The following is a 21,461-nucleotide window of genomic DNA, read 5'->3' on the forward strand; positions in this document are numbered from 1 at the left end:
TGCAAACAAATCTGACACCCGACAGTCGTCTTTCTGAACGTCTGGCCAAAGAGGAAACCGGGCCATCCCGCTTCAGGGGGTTGGGAAGGGGAGTTGGGGGTAAAAGCCTAGACCGTCTAATGCGGACTTCGCTATAAGTGGTACCCGGAGTGTAACAGACTGGTGCATGCCTAACGCTTCATGATTTTGCGTGTCATCCTTTCGCAGGGCCATGCTAATCTTCTCTGTATCGTTCCAATTTTAGTATATGTACCGCCGAAGCGAGTACAGTTGTTACAAAAAGTTGTTTCTGAGCGTTTGAAGTGTGCGGACGTGTTCAGGAGTGCTCTGCTAAGATCGTCTAATGTGAAGGTTTACATAGCGAATTTCAGCAAGAAAACTACACCAGCTTGACCTGCGTTCTTCCAGCTTTCAAATGAGCCATTAAGTTTGAAAGTCACGTCAAAGTTATTAATTAAAAACTATTTGGGTTCTCAGCACGTGGTTGACGCCTACGGGCTGACCAACGTTTGAGGCCTGAATATCCCTGTTGTAGCTTCCCTCTTTAAGGCATCTTCCATTTTGACATCTTTTCCCTCCCCTTCCCCTCCTTTACTATCTTCACTTGCTTCATATAAACATTCTTCTTTTGCTTGTTCTTTCTTCATTCCTGACCCTCGTATTTCAAAGTTACATCCCCTTTTGTCATCTTTCTCCCCTCCCCTTCGCACTCATTCTTCAAGCTTCGCGCCGTATTTGGCATCTATCTTTTCTTACCTTTTCTCCTCTTGACATCCTTCATTCCCCTTTTCACCCCTTCTTCAACTAACTTTACTGGCCAATGAGGGCTTAACAATATCTTCCATTTCCTCTTCGTTCTGTCTTCAACTTCTCAAAACAGGAACACCGGACAGCCGAATAATGAATAAAAAATATAGCATGAATAAGGACCAAGACACAAACAATGATGAAACAAATGAACATGATGAAGCCATTTCTATGGCTAATGAAATAAGAGCACATATTGCTCAGTTCATGATTGACAGTTCCAACAAGTGCCCGAAACCGGCGGCGGCTTTCGTAATTGCCGAAACGGATAAACTTGTTGGGATACTCCATAAACTGGCTTGCGAAAATGTGTATCTCAAAGGCCTAAGCCACAGTAAAGAGAGAGAAACAATGCAAGATGCTCGTGGTACGGCTGATGCTGTTGCCGAAGCTCTTCTGCCCACTATAAATGGCATTGTACATGAACTCAAGAAATCTCCTAACTTGGGCCTCTCCCCAATTAAGTGTTGTGTCGGAACTTAAAAAATGTGTAGGCCAAATCCACGATAAGGGCGCGCCAGTCAAGACCGTAACCTGGCCTAGTAGAAGGAGGAAAAGCCCTGCTGCTGATCGCCAGTCTAAAAAACCTAGCGCCGTTGAATCAACAGCTCAACAGGCAGGCGATAACAGTGAATGCAAAAAAGGAAATGAATGGGTAACAGTCACCAAAAAGAACAAGGCACGCAAGAATGGCCGGACAAGAGATGAAAACACCATACCTCGTGATAGGCGAGCTATGCTCAATAATGAAAAGTTTGCTAACCGTCCGAACTGCTGGTAAAAGGTGCCCGTGAATACTTCTGTTACGCGTACCTAAAGAAAATAAACCAGATGAATTGGCCGAGCAGCTGTCAGCAAACAACGGAAGCCCTGGTCTCTGGGAGAAAGAAAATTTGACACCTCTTTACACCCTCAGATACGGCGCCGGCACAAGGGAGGAGTCTGCGTATGTGTCATGGGTTATTGAGGTAGACCCACCTACGTGGAGAACCGCTACGAGCAGAGGCAAGGCGTACCTAGATTATCAGTCGTGCATGGTAAAGGATTACTAACAGGACACGGAGACTTTGCAGCGAAGCTCTATTCCTTTAGAATCAAACCTACTCCGGCATGCGAATGTGGGGAAGAGGAAACGGTGGAACACGTCCTATTCAATTGCGAAAACCATCTCAGTCCCAGAATACGCTGGCTCTTTCAAATAGACAAGCAGAGGGCAAACATGGACGCCCTAAGGTCAGCGATCGCCACTCAGGAGGGATTTACCGCCACATTAGAGATGTGGAAAAGCATAATGAGAAAGAAAGGATGGCCAATATAATTCAGAATTAGTTGTGAAAACCAACAAGCCTATTCCTCCTCCATCTGAACATCCCGAGCGAGCCGCCTCCGCGAGGCCCATCCCGGACGCAGTATAATTGACTGTGACAAAGAGCTCGCCAGATGGAGTCGAGATGCAATCGTCTAACAAGAAAGATCATAGCTTCCGTCTTTAATTTAAAAAGCTACATAGCAGAGAAAGCTAAAATTCTGCAAAGAGCCAGTCATGGCTTAGGAGCGGAAAACAAAAAGGCACAGACGGTGGACCTCCCTGAGGGCTTGCAAGCCCATGAACTTTTAACTAAGGTCAAAATGGCCCTAAACCCAAGGGAAACCAAACTTCGAATAGAAGGTATACGCACCACAGCCAAAGGAGGCGTAGCCATCATGGTTAACGATGCAGTCTCCAAGTCAGCAGTGTGAGTGTGACCGACCTTAAACCTCGCTTTCTCGGCAAGAGAAACCCCCGCATTCTGATTTTGCGAGTCCCCAAACAAACGAGTGCCAAGGAGCTGCACGAAGAGATCTTAGCGAATAATACCCTAGACGAGCAAGCGCGTAATATACGGCCCCTTTATACAGTAAAATATGGACGAGTAAGCGGGCAAACGAATCAGTTCGTATCGTGGGTAATCGAGGTTCCCCCAAATGTGTGGAACAAGGTAGTCAAAGATAAGAAAAGACTACCAGTCTTGTGCTGTTAGGGATCATACTGATATCCCTAGATGTTTTAAGTGCCAAAACTATGGCCACATAGCTCCAACCTGTCCCAAGAAAGAACCGGTATGCGGCCGTTGTGCGTCGGCTCATGACACCAGAGAATGTAATGAGGACGTCCAGAAGTGTGCTAACTGCGTTCGCCTTGGCAGAGACCATAACCACATAGCAGGATCAAGAGAGTGTGAAGCACATTTGCGGGCCCTAATCAAAGCTAAAAGCTCAACTGATTACGGAGACCCTAATAGCAAAACCGCTAACAGCACAAAGGAAGTTTGCACTGGCGTAGAAGATTGTAGACGTCCATAGCGACGCTGTGATAACAGACGCTGCTGTCAGTGAGGTGAAAGACAATGGTGCAGGAACTGTATAGTCTTTTTTTCCCCCTCTCCTTGTTCCCTTCCCTTCTTTTCTTTTCCTCTGTCCTACTGCACCGACTGCTCGGGCGCTATATAGGCATAGCCATATAGGCTCAAGGAACAGTGACTCGGGTGGCACGTGGCGGTGGGGCGAATACTTACTTTGAGTACTGTTTTATTTTTATTTAAGTTCATTTTTATTAATAATCATTTCCTTTTCTTTCTTTCTTCTCCTTCTTTCTTTCCTTCTTTTCTTCTACTTCCTCTCTTTTCCTTCTTTCCTTTCCCTTCTTTTCTTTTCCTTTGTCCTACTGCACCGGCCGCTCGGGCGCTGTAGGAAGCCATATTGGCTCAAGGAATCAGTGACCCGGGTGGCCGAGGCGGTGGGGCGAATTCTTCATTTTATTAATTTTCCCCCCTCTTCATCCCCCCTTTTTGAATTAGCAAAGAAGAGGAAGAGGAAAACAGCACGAACAATAAAAAGAAAATGAAGAAATACCTCCCTCACCTGAAAATAAACATCCCTACGAGCCGCCTCCGCGAGGCCCATCCCGGACACAGCTTGTTAAGATAATCACCAGCTGTGACGAAGAGCTCGGCAGGTGAGGTAGAGATACGACCGTAAAGACAATGAAACAATACAGCAAATATATACAGAGTATAAATAAGAACGGATTGGGGAGAGTGAGGGGCATTGATTTCATTTATTATCATTATTATTATCAGTGATTGACCCTGGTCTCCATACTGGGCAGTATGGAGGTATGCCGGGATGCAGTACAACCCACGCGATTCGATCGATGGCTGATAGCGTCTCGGCGGTATCGGCCAAGTACGCGATCGGAATCTTCTTTGATGTTAGAAAAGCCTTATCGTATGTGGTGGCCGGCCATCCTGGATGGGCTGATCAATCGAGAAGTTGAGAAAGACTTATGCGCTTTAATCGCAACCTGAACGGGCGGCATGTAATCCTACCAGAATATGGCGAGGACTGCAGCAGGACTGTGCAGATGGGAATACCCCAAGGCTCGGTACTTGGCCCGTACCTGTGGTCGGTACTGTTTGACGGAGCCCTCACAGAATTGGAGGGTGCGGGGCTCACCGCGATCGCGTATGTGGATGACCTTGTTGTTATAGTTCACGCGGACTCCAAGGCGGCCCTTGAGCATGCGGTCCCCTCCGGTAATCAGGATAGACGGTAGAACCATCAAGGCTCTTCGAGACCTAATGTACCTCGGAATTAAAATGACGGCGGGCCTACGATTTGGAGCAAACGCCAGTTATGCCCGTGAAAAGATACCAGCCCGAATTTCGGCCATCAGGGCCCTGAGTGGTGCAGCGTGGGGCTTAGCTGGAAAACCAGAGAAATGTACTACTCGGCGTTGTGGCAGTCCGTTCTGCTATATGCCGCGCCGGCTTGGACTCATGAACTCCGGTCATCTGGGTGGGCTTGTCTTGAGAGATCACAGCGAGTGGCTCTCTTGGCTATTACGCGAGCATACAGGACAGTTTCTACTGATGCACTCCAAGTCCTTGCAGGACGAGCGCCGGTGGACCTTCAGGCGAGACTGTTATGTGCTAAATGGGAACTGGCTAACGGAAGGACTCCATGTAACCCAGTAACGACCGTGAGTGAGGCAACGGAATGGCTGAACACCAAATGGCAGCAAAGATAGAGCAAAGATAGGACGCCTCAACGAAAGGGCGGTATACTTATGAAATCTTCCCCAGCATTGAGAGCAGATTGAAAATGAAACATTTAGAAATTGATCATTTTATGTCACAACTGCTCTCGGGCCATGGAGATTTTGCAGAAAAACTGAATAGATTTAGACTAAAAGATAGCCCTTTCTGTGAGTGTGGTGAAGTTGAAACTGTTGAGCACGTGGCATTTGTATGCCATAAATATGAACAAGCCCGATGGAGATGGCTCGCCGAAACCGGAGAACAATCGTTAGATGTGAGTACCCTGCGCCATGCGGTCTCCTCACCGTCTGGTTTCCGAGCAACTCAGAAATTGTGGAAATCCATCATGAAACAGAAAGGGTGGTTAGTGTAAAGTGCGAACAAAGTGAGTGTGTTCAGTGTGGGAAAGGGTATTAATTTAATTTGTTGTTAATTTTTTTTTCTTCTCCACCCGGCACAGGAGCATTGCGCTGCACAGCTACCCAGTTTCTCCAACTCATCAGCAACCTAGAAACAACAAGAAAAAGTGAACAAAACAAGTGAAGAACAAAGTTAAATAATAAAACCTCCTCCACCTGAATTTAATATCCCTACGAGCCGCTTCCGCGAGGCCCATCCTGGACACAATAAATTGTGACGAAGAGCTCGGCAGGTGGAGTGTAGATGCGACCGTTTTTAAAAAGGCTATGGACATAAAAGAGTACAATAAGAACAGGAGTGGGGAGAGGAACGTGTTATTTATTATTAGTTTACATATTTATTTATTTTGTAATTCATTAGTATCAGTTGTTTATTTTATTATTAATAGTTAATTTATTTATTAATTATTTAATTTATTACTTATTAGTTATGTTTTATTTAGTATTATTTTAGTAATTTGTTATTTATTTTTTTATTTATTTATTTTATTTTATTTTTTAACACGTTTTCTCTGTCTAAGGCTACACAAATAAAATAAAGCCAAAGAAAGATACTGTAAAGAGCCGGCGACGGCTTAGGAACAGTAGAAAGAAAGTATTTCTACTCTTCTATAGGGGTTACACCCAGGGGAAGTGTTCAGAGATGTATAGTAATCTTCGCTGACATGAGGATTACGACAATGGCCGTCTCAAAATTTTCGTACGTTCAAAATTGAGCGGCATTAAAAACTAGCTTCTCATTGGAACGTCGCGTTGGTGGGGGATCGGCGGGGGAACGGCGCTCGGAGGGGGTGATGTGCGGGTGAATTAAATTTTTTTTTTCCCTCTCCCGTGTGTTTGCCCTTTCTAGAGCGCTGTAAGAAGCCAAAAATGGCTCAGGAACGGCGCTCGGAGGGGGTAATGTGCGGGTGAATTAATTTTTTTTTCCCTCTCCCGTGTGTTTGCCCTTTCTAGAGCGCTGTAAGAAGCCAACAATGGCTCAGGAATGGCGCTCGGAGGGGGTGATGTGCGGGTGAATTAATATTTTTTTTTTATGCTCCGTTTTTTCTGACCCCTAAGTTCTAATAGCTTCCGTCTATAATCAAAAAGCAAGACAAAGCAAGCCTAGGAAACTGTAAAGAGCCGGCAACGGCTTAGGTACAGTAAACAAAGAAGGCCAAGACGGTGGGGGATTGGCGGGTTCACTTTTGCAGTTCATGTCGAGAAACGTGGTTGTAGAACTCCTTCAACCTGATGATGAGCTATAAGCTCGAAATCCGGATTGTTGAAAACAACTTACTGTGAGTAGGAACTATCTTTTTAAAGGATTAGACCCTATAAATGAATGATTGCAAACTGGTAACTCATTGTGTGCAGTGATTCCATCGTAGTTAACCATGAAAAACTTTAAACAATTTTCTTTTCTTTTTTGAAGTTTTTGAAGTGAAAGACTTTGTGAAGAAAAGTTCAAAGTAGAACAAAACTCTAAAATAAATTTAAAAAATATTCCAAGTGGAAAAAGTCAAAATTGGCGTATTGCAAGAGAATCTTTTCTGTATTTGAACTGAACAAAAAAATGTATGATAATTATGTTTCAATACCCACTGAGAGGAGACAGTCAAATAATTTCTGGTTTAAACAACAGTAAACCATTGTCGACCAATTGCGCCCAAGACTTTTTGAAGAAAAATTCAAAGTAGAACAAAAAACTCTAAAGTAAATTTAAAAAATATTCCAAGTGGAAAAAGTAAAAATTGGCGTATCGCAAGAGAATCTTTTCTGTATTTGAACTAAACAAAAAAATGATATATAATTTACATAGTTAAAACTATCCAAACGGCAACGAATTTTCTATTTGTAAACCAAAAATGCGTAGCCATGACTTTTTTTTTCTAAGGAGAACAAAAGATTTTTTAACAAAATAGGCTCGGGGCGCAGGGCAAATTCTGTGAGAATTTAAAAAACTTGAAATAATCAAAACATATTTGGAGTGAACGGAGCTTTAGTAGTCAAACACAAACGGCTACGTATTATTTTTTTTTTAATGATTATCTTTCAAAGTGTGTGCACCAACACGTAAAACAACCAATAGTAACTATCGATAATAGCTGGTCAAGAACGAGAGTTACTATCGAATATTTCGGTAAAATATCGAAAATACATTTATCTATTAGGTTAAGCCAATGCGACATTCATCGATTGTCTCTTTTAGAGGTAGATAGCAACTATCGATCATCGCTGGTCAAGATCGATAGTTACTATCGTTATTGTGGTGAAATATCGAACATATATTTATCGATTACGTTAAGCCAATGTGACTTTCATTGATTGTCTCTTTTAGATGTAGATAGCAACTGTCGATTATTGCTGGTCAAGAACGATGTTTACTGTCGATTATTGTCGTGAAATATCGAATATACATTTATCATTAGGTAAAGCCAATGCGACATTCATCGATTGTTTTTTTTAGAGGTAGATAGCAACTATCGATCATCGCTGGTCAAGATCGATAGTTGCTATCCCTTATTGTGGTGAAATATCGAATATATATTTATCGATTACGTTAAGCCAATGCGACTTTCATCGATTGTCTTTTAGATGTAAATAGCAACTATCGATTATTGCAGGCCAAGAACGTTAGCAACTGTCGATTATTGTTGCTAGAGATCGATAGTAAATAAATGTTGAAAGATTTTTTCTTCCTTTCAACTTAGTACAACATTACTACAGTGTTGCAGAACTATGTGTAACATTAATTTAATTGTCTTGAATTAATTAGATCACGGCAGGGATGCGTTTTGACGCCAATACGAAAGGCACTTGGTTCCAACATCCTTCAGAAGTTGGAAAATTTATTGTTCGGCGATGCGTGAGTTGTTATACTGACATCTACTGAGGGTCTCCAAACGGGACAGGAGCCCATCGACCTCCACTTAATGCAAATCAATTGGGCTATATCCCAAGTAAGGACAACTGAAGTTCACGTGAACACTGATCGAGGAGCTGTTCTTTCCCAATGGCAAACCAGATGGGACAGTTCTATCCAAGCCAGAAATACGAATATTCCGTGATCGCAGAACGCAAGAGGTGCAACTTCCTGTCGCAACTGGTTAGGTCCCGGTGATTTTGCGGAAAAACTACAGATGTGCACTAATATCTGTGTGATTGCGGTGAGCTGGAGAGTTCAACCACGTTTTCTTCAGTTGTGGCAATTGCAAAGGCTAAGTCTGCAACAGGCGACACAGATGCAAAGGATACGCCACGCAAAGATCGTCAGAGCCCCTTTTAAGCTGTTTGGTTTTAAGCTTAAAATAAAAATAATTCTTGATAGAATAGAACTAAAAATTGAAAAACTCGCAAAAAGCGTATGTACTGACCCGTTATACTGCATGTACGCAGCTTTTTAATCACCCATACTGCGTCGCCGGATGTCGAGCAGACACCAAACTTGTCGGACCCTGGCAAACCGATGGGGCTGCAGGAAATGGATCGGAGGTGCGGGAGAGGTAGGCTGAAGTAGGTTAACCCGCACTATAAGGTCACGAACAGGAAGTGGTCGGAAAGTGGTTATATTGAAGGCCTGACGAGTTCATTCTTTTGAACAGTTCATGAACTTTTGACTGTCTCTACGGTGCCCTAAATAGCCCTCAGGTCTCAAGAACTGCTACAAAAGGCTAGCTAGCAAGCGAGCGCCAGCTGACATGGAACGGCAATGCGTCAAAGAGGGGTGAGCTACCAAGTAAGAAAGAGTAAGGCTGCCAGGGAGCGATGAGATACCAAGGGAACAATTAGCTGACATACAACGGTGAGCTGCCAAAAGCGATGAACATGGAAAGAACAGTGAGATACAAAGTGAACGATGAGCTACCAAGGGAGCTGTCAAGGAATAGGAGTAGGTATTTAGATAAAAAAAAAGTGATATACATGTCGTCAGACTAAAGATTTTAAATCTATTCTACAATGTATTATTTTCCCAGTCTGATGAACCTTCGCTCCCTGTCTCGCTACAGAGCCGCCTCTGCTGCACCACGGTGGTGGTGGACGTAGCCATCTTCGCCCCATGTCTCGCTATTGGCTTCAACGGCCCGCTTTCCAGTTTCTTCCGCACCACTTTGGTGGCGGACGTCGCCGTCTCACAACCTTGTACCGCTACTTGCTTGGACTTCCCGCTTTCCGGCTTCTGAGGCACCACGGTGATGGCGGACATCGTCGTCTTCGCCTGATGTCTTGCTATGGGCTTCAACGGCCCGCTTTCCGGTCTCTGCCGCACCAAGGCGGCGGACGTCGACGTCTTCGCCCCATGTCTTGTAATGAAGATCTTTAAAAAAAAATGGTTCAGTTTTTTGTTAAAGAATGTATTTACTTTTTTATTTTCATGGACTCACCAGAAAGACTAGCAGCAATAGACGCTTAAGCATGGTGTCTTAATTTGTCTCATGTACTTCCTCCGCTGTCATTATATCCCGATACCCCCCCACGCGCGTCCAAGGGGGATAATCCGATTCGGCATGGATAAAAAATTAAACGACTTGGACGAGGTGGGCATGAAAATTTCAAATTTGACTATGGTAATAAAATTTAGAAAAGAATTTTATATGTAAAATAATTACAACCTTGACTGTAACTTATTAAGTTGTTTTGTTAATAAATTCATTTGTGGTTCATGTGTCATTTCCAGACAGTTCACCATTGTATGATATCGTGACGTCATCAGAATATTCAACAGAGGGTTCCCAGTTTGTGACGTCAGTAAATGGGAGGTCATTGGGTTAACAGACAATACAGCTAGATCTCAATTGTTTTAGATCTGAACTAAGAATCTAAAAATTATTTATATTTACTATTTACTTGGATCTTGGAGTAACTTCAAAATTATTCAAAATGGTTTCAAGCTTCTAAAAATAGTTCACCAAATTCTTACGAAGACGTCTTCAAAATGCTAGAATCATTGAGTGGACAAAAATGAATCAACGGAGGGTTCTCAGTTTGTGACGTCAACTCAACACAGAAATGTTCATTTTGTTAACAGGCAATAACGATGGATTTTTTTTTCCTGGGTTTCATATAATAGCCGGATAAATTATGTATAATTCGTATTTATCAAGGTTAAGAGAATGTTTTGAAAAAATCATATAATTGGTTAACATGTTTTGTTGAACAGTTTCCGAAGACGGTGGCATATTGTCCAAGGCTTATTTGAATTCTAGTCATTGGTTTATTTCCATAAATGGAAAGCTGGAGCTCCTGACCCATATTCGGTTTTGGGACCGTATACCAGATACGGTCCGCATTAACTGGGATCCATTCTACCAGTCTGCTCTACAAGGTATTAGAAATACTTTTGCCAAAACTGAATTTAGGAGTCATGGCAACACAGGCATCCCCAATCTGTCTAGCTGAAGCTCCCCTCTTAGCTTTCGTTCCTCCGTATGTGATTGGCTGTTGGAGCTTGTCCTTGGATAAAGAAGTGTGGTTGTGGTAGATTCAGAACTTCCAGGGCAGCCGTTTTTCTCATTGCCCCAGCGATGCTCAGACAAGCCAGCCTATTTTTACCTTCAATATACATATTTCCGTCATTTGTTCTCAATGCCAACAGTAGTAATATATTCTCATGCTTTCAACTTCCAGCCACGGAGGACGAGCAGAAAAGTGTTGCTCAGAAGTATGATGGACTGTGGAATTTTCCCCACTGCATTGGTGCTCTGGACGATTGCTATTCAGGCTCCGATCAACAACGGTGCTGAAATCTACAATTACAAGTATTTCTTCAGCGTAGTTCTAATGACTTTAGTACTTGCCGAGTATTGTTTTACGTTCGCTGATTGTGGCTGCCAAGGGAGACTAAGCGCGGTTTATCAAATCGGAAAATTATGGACAACCAGTATTACATTCCTTTTCTTGAGAAAAAAAATTAATACAATTTAAAACAGTGACGGCTCGTACCGAGGCGAGAAGCAGGACGCATTTCGCGGCCTGGAAGATCGTGACCCGGTGGGCACTGGGTTCGAGGATAGTGGGCTCCGAGTTCGAGATTGAAAAAAAAAGTTTATGTGTACTGTGTAGGTACGGAAGTGCGAGACCTACGGTTCGATAAATTGATTTGATGGAGCCCTCATAGAGCTGGAGAACGCGGGACTCACTGCTTACGTGGACGATCTCGTTGTAGTGGTCCAGGCGGACACCAAAGCGGCCCTCGAGGCCCAGGGAGAGACCGCAGTAACCGTCCTGAGTAGCTGGTGTAGGAGGGTTCGACTACAATTGGCCCCAGAAAAAACGGAACTGATGCTCTTAAAAGGCTCGCTTAATATGCGGTCCCCACCGACCATCAGAATAAACGGCATAACAATTAAAGCCCCTCAAACCTTGATGTATTTAGGCGTAAAAATGACTGCAGGACTGCGATTCAACGTAAACGCCAACTATACAAAAGAAAAGATGCCGGCCCGAATCGCGGCCATTAGAGCCCTGAGTGGTGCTGCGTGGGGCATCTGCTGGAAAACTATGCAAACATATTATTCCGCATTGTGCCAGTCTGTCCTGCTCTATGCTGCCCCTGTGTGGACAAGAGTGCTACGAGAAGCCGATTGGGCGAAACTTCCAGTGCACAAAGGGCGGCCGGCCTTATTAGCGATCACACAGGCCTACCGGACGACATCGACAGATGCCTTGTCAGTAATAGCCGGGCATCCCCCCTGGACCTGAAGGCAAAGGCTGTGTGTGCTGCATGGGAGCTCGCCAACTAGTACCAGCCCTGTGTCCCCGTGCAGACAAAAGAAGAGGTCGACTCCTGACTGAACGATGAATGGCAACAAAGATGGGATACGTCGCCCAAAGGGAGGCACACTTATCTGCTACTGAGGAGCATAGAGAACCGCTTGGCCATGGCCCACCTGACGGCTGACCACTACATGTCCCAATTGCTGACGGGGCACGGGGACTTCTCGGCGAAGCTGCACGGCTTCGGACTGAAGGATAGCCCATTGTGTGAGTGTGGAATGCCGGAGACGGTCGAGCACGTAGCCCTTGTGTGCGAAATGTACACTGTCCTCCGCACCCGATGGATGTATGAAGCCGACGTCGATGAAGCTTCCATGGACACCGTGCGTCATGCCATATCCAGCCCGGCCGGGTACAAGGCCACGCAGAGGCTGTGGAAGGCCATTATGAGACAGAAAGGTTGGTCGGCCTAATTTAGGCCCGTGCCCCGATGTGTAAGCCGAAAAGTAAGATTAAGTATGCATTAATCAGGTTGCCACTACGATGGTCTTCCCCCAGTTCCGGACGCCTCCACGAGGCCCATCCTGGGGGCGCCAGCCTCGGTGCCGCGAAGTTCACATAGGTTGTTACATAACCTCCTTACAAGAAAAGGAAGCTGATCAAGGCGAGAAAATAAAAATTTGATTTTGTGGCAAAAAAAACCACTTACAATAATAACGTTATAAAAACCCAATTTTTTTTACCAAGGGTTACTTGATGGCTCGTCAGCCGCCAGCGATCTGTCATTTTTGAATGAGACTGTGATTATAAAACATATGCTTATATCATGTCGCCAACAGTATCAGAAATAAGTACGCTTTACCAAACACACTACCTGAAGTTTTAGGGGATGATGAAGATATACTTACAAAGCTGTTTCACTTTTTAAATGAAGCTAATCTACTCAACAAAATATAAACGAGCAATGTGTAACATGGGACTCCCTGTGTCCGGGGACATGTCGTGGGGCTGGCACCTAGCGGTCACCATCATGGTGGACGTCTTGTTCCTTGAATGCCAGCGTTATCAGTCGAAGAGTGGTGAGCTACCAAGTGTGCGGAGGGCTCCCAGGGCCCGACTTTTAACGGTGCATAGCCTACTGGCCATCTCTAGGCCAGTTATCTAAGCTCGATGTCCATAGATCTAACTAGATTTGTAGGAATAGGAACATGTTTTTAGATTTTAAAAAAATGAAGAAAAAACATCTCGTCAAACTAAAGATTTTAAATATATTCTACATTGTTTTTGATTCTTTGTTGTCCGTTCCGGTCAAATGGTCGAAAACCACCCCATTTTGCGTCATTAGTCTTTTTTGTTCGTTTTCTTTGGCTGGGGACGCTGTGGTGGTTGGATTATATACGGACTATGGGTGGCGTCACCAAATTGGATCACCATGAAAAACTAAAAAAAATCGTTTATTTATTTTTGTACGATATCTTTTTCTTTTTGACTCACCAGAAAAGCAGCAAGCAGTAATAGACGCATGATGGGTTTTTTAAATGTCTGATGCTCTTCCTCCGCTGTCGTTATATCCCGATAGCTCCCGCCCCCGCCCTTCCATACGGGATAATCCGGTTCGGCACGGATTCAAAAAATTAATCCTTGTCGAATCGTCTTAGATGCGGTGACGTGCGAGTGAAAAAATTTGAAATTTGACTATGGCAATAAAATTTTGAGAAAAAACCCCGTTAAAGATTGACTTTTTCGGATTAGGGTTCTAAAGGATCAGCGTTTCATCCCTCCCCCAAATAAATATTATATTTATGTTTACGTAGATTTTATAAAAGCGTTAAAAAAATTTATATATACACTGACAGGCAAAAATTCCGCCCACTTGTAATATAACTTGATTTTTCGATATTAATCATAGTTTTAGGGTTTTTTAACGTTTAAGAATTCAGTTTTTGTCTAAAAAATGTTTAAAAATGTAAATTGATAAAAAGACGGACAGATAAAATTTGTTTTAATTTTGTTTTAGATTTTTAATTAATATTTCAATATCGCGTATTTCCTCCTCTTGCCTTAATTACATATCGAAGGCAATTCAGCATACTTTCTACCAATCTGGAAATGTCTTTTTGCTGGAGGTTAGCCCATTTTTCAAAAAGAGTCCTTTCAAGATGGTGGAGTGTATCAGGAAGGTTCTGTTATTCGACTTTTGAGGTTATCCCAAAATTCCATCTAAGTGTTCGATGGGGTTCAAGTCTGGAGAACGGACTGGCCTGGTTATGCTGTTGAAGGTACGTACTATGCGACCGACATGCGGACGGGCATTATCGTGCATTTAGGATTGTCGCTGATTTCATCGAGGAGAGGCATGATTTTCCAAAATTTCATCCACGTAGCGTGTAGCCGTCAAAGACCATCCAGGAACAACGACCAATTCTGTGCGACTCCCCATTGAAATACCACACCATCAAGCTAAGTTGAAAATGTTGGCTCTGAGTTGTTTCATTGCCTTCTCCACACTTTTTCACCCCCATCGGAGTTCGTAGAGCAAATCTACAACTCATCTGTAAAAATTACAGCAATCGTATAAAGACCAAAAGCTGTGTTCTCGAGCAAATGCGAAACGTGCAACTCTGTGTATTATGGTCAATTTTGGTCCTCAGGTCTGGTACCTGTATTTCTTTCTTTCGCATTAATTACATATCGAAAACGCCTCGGCATACTTTCTACCAGTCTGGAAATATCACTTTGCTGGAGGTTAGCCCATTTTTCACGAAGAGCCCTTTCAAGATCGTGGCGTATATCGGGAAGGACGTGCTCTTATTCGTCTTTTGAGGTTATCGCGTAAATGTTCGCTGGGGTTCAAGCTGGAGAACGGCTGGCCAGGCTAAGACCCTGATGTTATGCTGTTGAAGGTACTTTTCTACTAAGCGAGCGACATTAGAATAGGATTGTCTCTGATTTCATGGATCACAGGCATGATGTTCCAAAATTCCATCCACATAGCGTGAGGCTCCATTGAAATTGCCGCCCACACCTTTGATCTACGTTGAAAAGGTTGGCTCTGGACAAAATTACAGGCTTCGTACCTTCGTACCGTCTGGAGATCGCAGAGCAAATCTTCACTCATCTGTAAAAAGTACAGCAGGTACAGCCATTGGTCAATCGACCAAAAACCTATTTCTGTGCTCTCCAGCAAGTGGGCGAGCCATACAACTTTGTGTGTTATGGTGCATTCACAAATTCGGACACCTCAAACATACAGGAGCTCATGAATCCCTTGAACAACAGTAACGTGCCGGTTTCACAAAATTCTCAAAGTCAAAAAACGGTCATCCTCTGGTTCCGTTACCCTAGGGCGTCTAGAACCGGGCCTTCTATGGTAGGATCCAGTTTCTCGAAAACGTCTAACGATGTCTCGCCAAGTTTCGTAGGGAACTCCGATGGCATATCTGATGGAACGTCCATCATCAATAAGCGCACCACCATGCCCAACATCCTCAGCACTAAGTAGAATTTTAATTTATTTAGAAATCGTGAGATGCGGTCTGGTGTGATGTAGATTTCAGAAAAACATTTTCTTTTCCAACGTTTCGATCTTTATTGAGATCATCTTCAGGGCTCAAAGTGTTTGTCTTCTGTGTAATTGTGTCATTCTTGCGTGTCGTGTCGAGAGTGCCCACACAATGGAATTTTATGTTTAAAAATTGAAATTAAGCAAACAAAGATGAAAACTAAACAGTTTATTGCTTCAGAATTCAAACGAGACTGAATAAACATTTTTAATTCCTTAAAAAGTAAACACTGAAAAATCCTTTATCCTTGTTTTCGGTTAAGGATTAAGTTGTTTACCTCTAATTGATATTCCCAATTTAAAACATAGCATAAACAAATATATACTGATAAAAAATGAGACAAATTAGGGGCATAATTTTATCGAATAACATAAAATAATATCAATTGGGTGGAATTTTTTGCCTGTCAGTTTATATCAAAGCATATTAAAAGTAAAATGTAAAAACACATTAGTTTTAATATACATAAGGCTGAACTCAGGTTTGTATTGAGTGTTTTTTTATAATTTTTTAATTTTTATTTAACTAAAAGCCAAATTTTGAATGATCTCATTCAACGATATTTTATTCTGCAGAATAGACGAATAAAAGGAAAAATCATTGGATATAACTCAACGATAATGTAATGTGGGAAGGATTTGTTTTATTTTTAAAGGATTTGTTTTATTTTAATAAAATAAATCTGTTTCTTAGTGACTTGTTTTATAATTTGTTGAAGTCGTGAAGAGCGGTCAAGAATGAGGTAGTTTGTTAAAAGACCTTTTTTCATTTTTTTGCCGACGTTTCGACCTTTATTCGTGTCATCTTCAGAGCCTTGGGTAAATTAAAAAGCGTAGGTTGATTGGAAAAAATACGATTTATTATGTAAATGTAAATTTTGAACCAAGTACTTCATAATCACATAAATTGTGGTGCTATTTTTTTTCGTGTCGTGGTTTTGTGGGAAACAACATGACACCACAAGAATAGCACCACACTTTATGTGAGTGAAATAGAAGCTGTTGTAAAACCATGTGTTGTGAACACTACTGAATACATAAAACAACTTATGACAGACAGCTTGATGATTGGGCATTTCCTGAAAGCACGAAAAACGCTACAGTCTGTGCCTTTCTCAAACAAGGTAGACCTCCAAATCAACATTCATATAGGCTGATCTCAATTATCCACATTAGGAAAAAATTTTCCTATCTAGAATCAAGGAAGCACATGAAAGACTACACACTAGTATGGAGGAATCCCGAGCGCAGCACACACATGCAATCAGACATATAATAGATCTCAATCATGTACAAAATACGTCGCTGTAATTTTCTTTGATAACAAAAAAGCATATACAGAATATGGTGGCCTGCAGTACATAACCTCAATATCAAAAGTTTTTCAAAATACTGATGTTTCCTTGTAGCAAAGTACGAGATAGACCAGCAACAGTTTTGGAATATGGGCCAGAATGCAAAACATCTGTTCACAAGGGAGTGCCACAAGGCTTAGTTTTCGGCCCCTATTTATGGGCAGTGTTGTTTGACAGTGCAGTACAAGAATTAAGTAATGCCGAAGGCTATGAACTTCATTAATGATTTAGCAGTCATCTTTGCTAACACCAAGGCTCAGAAGAAAAAGGACCATCGGCCGTCTGTATGTAAAGATGTGTAAAAGAGTAAAGGGGCGTTTAACACTGAGCTGACGTGACGTGGGCCCACGTGTGCTGAAAAAACCAGAGGTTGATTTAAACAGGAGTGTGCATGTTTTCCAGATAACACGAGGGAACCCAGGGATGACGGGCTGACCCCACCACACGCTTCCTGACAAGTTTGGTGAGTGTGAAGGTGTAAATGGAAGGACAGGGCAGTGAGTGGCGCGGCGTGGGACGTCTCGTACCAAAGCAGGCAGATATATTACTCGGCATTGTGCCAGTCTGTTCTGCTGTACGCGGCCCCAGCGTGGGTGCGCGGGCTACGAGCAGCAGACGGGGCAACACTCTTAAGTGCACAGAGGTCGGCTTTATTGGCCGTAACGAAAGCCTACCGAACAACCTCAACGGATGCCTTACAAATCATAGCGAGAAGGGCACCGCTGGACTTACAAGCAAGGGCTATGACCGCCACCTGGGAGATAGCAAATGGACATCAACCCAGTATCCCTGTCATGAGCGCACAAGATGCGAGTAGATGGGTGCGGGAGGAGTAACAGCGCCGGTGGGATACGTAGACTAAAGGTAGATATACCTACGCCATTTTCCCGAATGAAAGGCGACTTCATACAAGACATGTCAGTGTATATCATGAAAGGCGACATGGACGTCGCAACTTGACTGGGCACGGCGACTTTTCGGCGAAATTGTTTAAATTCGGCCTGAAGGCCAGCCCATCATGCCCGTGTGGAGATCTGGAAACGGCTGACCATGTAGCCTTCTCGCACGAGATGGCTTTACGAAACGAATTATAACGTAGCAAACATGGACTCACTTCGGGGTATGATTGCTAGTAGAGCCGGGTTTAAGGCCACCCAAAAATTTTGGAGGGCCGTGATGAAGCAAAAAGGCTGGCCAGCCTAGCAAGCAGCGCTGCTCAAGCACCAAGACCATCGCTTTACACAGCTTAATAGGATTGCCATATCATTGCTCTTCCCCCATGTCCCAACCGGACGCCTCCGCGGGGCCCATCCTGGGAGCGCCATTTCGGCGCTAAGTTTCTGAAGGCAGAGATCACCATAGATAATTCGGCCGCCGCGCCGTCGTCCACTTACAGACTCATCTAAAAGAATCGACCACCCAATCAATTCCTTAAAAGAAGAAAATAATTTGTTCACCTTCACCATTTTTAACAAGCACCAAGTTTGGTTTTCTTTTTGTCCACTTTGAAGTCAAAAGTTCGTTAAAGTCTGGTTTCAGGCAGTTATCGCTTGACCTGACACCGAAATATTTATCTACCTTCTTAGGCCTTTTATATTTTAATTTTACATTAAGCTTAGTTTCTCGTGAGTCATTCTCAAGTGAGTACCTCGCCAAACTGTGAACTCAAATCAAATGTACTTATTTACTTGTTAGTGAAGCTTGTGTGTTCACCTCGTTTTTCCGTTAAACTGTTAGGGGACAAATACACTTGAATCCTTAAGTCATCTATTTGGGAACCAGGAAAGGAATGATGCAATAAGTCAATCAATCGTTCTTGACCTCCAGTTCAAAGAACAAGAAGAATCCCAGTTTGTTCTCACAAAGAGGCTGATAGTTCTCCAGCTGAAATTTAATTTAATCAGCCAAACACATCAAATTCCAAAATTTGGCAAGAGTTAATGAATTAGTTTTCATTATCAGTCCAAGATACAAAAGCTTCTGCTATTCTTCAAGTTGAGTAGTATATAGAACTTCTAGTGGACCGCCTCACTGACCCTATGATTTGGTGGAATGAGAGAAAACGTAAATTTCCTAATTTGTACAATTTAGCATTGAACAGATTAATGGCCATTAATTAAGGCTTTTAGTTGAGATGAAAAAAAGTTAATGGCACGAGAGGGATTCGAACCCACGACCTTCGGCTAGATACGCCGCTGCTCTACCATTTGAGCTATCGTGAAAAATGCTGCTATTGAAAAATGGAGAGATTTCTACATTATTTGGAAAATACACCATCTAGGGGTCTTGATTGTAATAAAATAGACATGCAGAATAATTATTTAACTTTGGTTTTCGTTTATGATAACTATTTTTGAAGGTTGGCCTTGAGCACGACTTTCATCTCAAAATTTTTATCCGGAGTCGGTTGGATTTTGGTAATTTGGTCATTCTAGCCAGAGTTGGGCAAAATCAAACTTAATCATGATTGAATTAGTTAGATTTTGCCCAACTCTGATTACTCTTCTCTCTTAAAATTCAATGATTTGATACAATTAATATTAATACTATATTACATTGTTCGTTGTGGCAAATGTATACTAGAATAGAAAATTAATTTGAATTATGGCGGGAAATTTGAATGAAGGAACCAATAAACAAAAAGCACTTGGAACAGGAGTGGGGGGTGAATCGAAGAAACGAAAGAAAGAATCGATTCACCCCAGGGATTGAATCGAAGGGAATCGATTCACTTAAAAGAATCATTTTTCCCATCACTATTGGTAAGGCAGAGGGCTCCCAGGGCACAATTTTAACTGTGCATGTGCCGATTGGCCATCTCTAAATCATTCAAAACCCACGTAACTAACAAAGAACTGTTAAGCGCTACTGAAAAAATGCCATTTTTCAAGAATTTCAATTCCTAAAGACCGTAAATGTGAAAATATAATAAATTGTTGAGGTTATCTAGGCATGTCCATAGATCTGACTAGATTTGTAGGAATAGGGGGAAGTTTTTAGATTTAAAAAAAAATGAAGAAAAAACATCTCGTCAGACTAAAGTTTGTGCATATATTTTACATTGTTTTTGACAATTTGTTGTCCGTTCCGGTCCAATGATGGAAAACCACCCCATTCTGCGTTATGAGTCTCTGCTCGTTTCATTATTACGCTGACGTGGTTGGCGGCCTCCGAGGCGGATTTTCGCCGTGGCCAAATTGCATCGCCATAAAAAACTAAAAAAACGTTTATTTATTTTTTATTTTTAAGATATTTTTTTACTCACAAGAAAAGCAGCAAGCAGTAATAGACGCATCGTGTTGTTTTTTTGTTTTTTTTATGTCTGATGCTCTTCCTCCGCTGTCGTTATATCCCGATAGCTCCCGCCCCCGCCCTTCCATACGGGATAATCCGGTTCGGCACGGATTCAAAAAATTAATCCTTGTCGAATCGACTTAGATGCGGTGACGGTGCGAGTGAAAAAATTTGAAATTTGACTATGACAATAAAATTTTGAGAAAAAACTCCGTTAAAGATTGACGTTTTCGGATTAGGGAACGAAAGGATTAGCGTTAGTTAGCGAATAGAAAAAAATTATTATCTTATCAGAATCAACGATAATGTAATATGATCCAATGGGGTCAAGTAGAATACTTTCAATTCAGAAAACTTTTCACTGGGGTAAGGATTCGATCTCTTGTATAAACTTCTGCAGTAAACCATTTTCGACCAATCGGGCTGAAGACTTCAAGAAAAATTCAATCGTAAAATCACTAAAATAATTTTTTTTACAGCTGCAAAAAAAATATTCCGAAAGGCCGTCAAAATTGGCGAATACACAAGAAAATCCCTACCGTATTTAAACAAACAAAAAATTGTATAAATGTAAATTTTATATTTATTTCGAAATAATCCAAATGGCAACGAATTTTCAATTTAGAAACTAAAAATACGTAGCCATGACTGAAATTTTTGAAATAGAACAAAAGATTTTTTAACAAAAATAGGCGTCGCGCAAATCTTGCCTCCTGCTTGAGGATTTAAAGATAACTTGAAATATTTAAATAAATGTTAGACTGAACGGTTATTATCGATTATTGCACATGGACATCGGTACTAAGTATCGATTATTGTGTTGAGATAACGAAGTTGATATGAAAGAGGTTTTGGTTGAGATGAAAAAGTTAGTGTATACGCCTAGAGCGGAAGGTCGTGGGTTCGAATCCGGCCTGTTACACTAACCTTTTCATCTCGACCATTTGTGAAAAAGAATATTAACTGAAATAATTAATATGGTCAATTATGACCGCTTAACGTACGATTTAAAAATATTAACACGATAGCGGCCCTTCAAAATTATTTTCAAAACTTCATCTCTGACGTATATCTTTCAGTAAATATCGTCATAACCTCCTAAAGCAAGGATATTTCGATTTTTCCTCCACTATTTTGGAGTTCCCTTTGGGTGGAGGGAAATCAAAGGGTCTCATCTCAACACCCGTTGGGTGGAGGGAAATCAAAGGGTCTCATCTCAACACCCGTTGGGTGGAGGGAAATCAAAGGG

At 42.2% G+C, this 21,461-nt stretch overlaps 2 long non-coding RNA genes and 1 other non-coding gene across 4 annotated transcripts in view; all 3 read right to left on the reverse strand.

Moving 5' to 3' along the window:
* Positions 1–162: 162 nt before the first annotated feature.
* Positions 163–268, reverse strand: LOC112126370. The gene has a single exon (XR_002909934.1). It is a non-coding gene; the product is annotated as a U6 spliceosomal RNA (small nuclear RNA).
* Positions 269–9,203: 8,935 nt separating this feature from the next.
* On the reverse strand, positions 9,204–13,585 carry LOC106670855. 2 transcript variants are annotated; one of them, XR_002909932.1, is made up of 4 exons: positions 13,496–13,585; positions 9,898–13,441; positions 9,670–9,847; positions 9,204–9,602 (listed from the first exon to the last, which is right to left on the reverse strand). It is a non-coding gene; the product is annotated as an uncharacterized LOC106670855 (long non-coding RNA). The 2 variants fall into 2 exon arrangements; XR_001341137.2 differs by having other exon boundaries at positions 9,670–13,441.
* Positions 13,586–19,949: 6,364 nt separating this feature from the next.
* LOC106670857 overlaps positions 19,950–21,461 on the reverse strand; it is a 3,853-nt gene continuing 2,341 nt past the window's right edge. The window contains exons 2-3 of the long non-coding RNA XR_001341138.2: positions 20,184–20,394; positions 19,950–20,133 (exon numbers count right to left, since the gene is read on the reverse strand). This is a non-coding gene — a long non-coding RNA (uncharacterized LOC106670857). The remainder of the gene's footprint in view (positions 20,134–20,183; positions 20,395–21,461) is intronic.

Source organism: Cimex lectularius, unplaced genomic scaffold, assembly GCF_000648675.2.
Source record: "Cimex lectularius strain Harlan isolate CLEC.00 unplaced genomic scaffold, Clec_2.1 scaffold21, whole genome shotgun sequence".
Lineage (NCBI taxonomy): Eukaryota > Metazoa > Arthropoda > Insecta > Hemiptera > Cimicidae > Cimex > Cimex lectularius.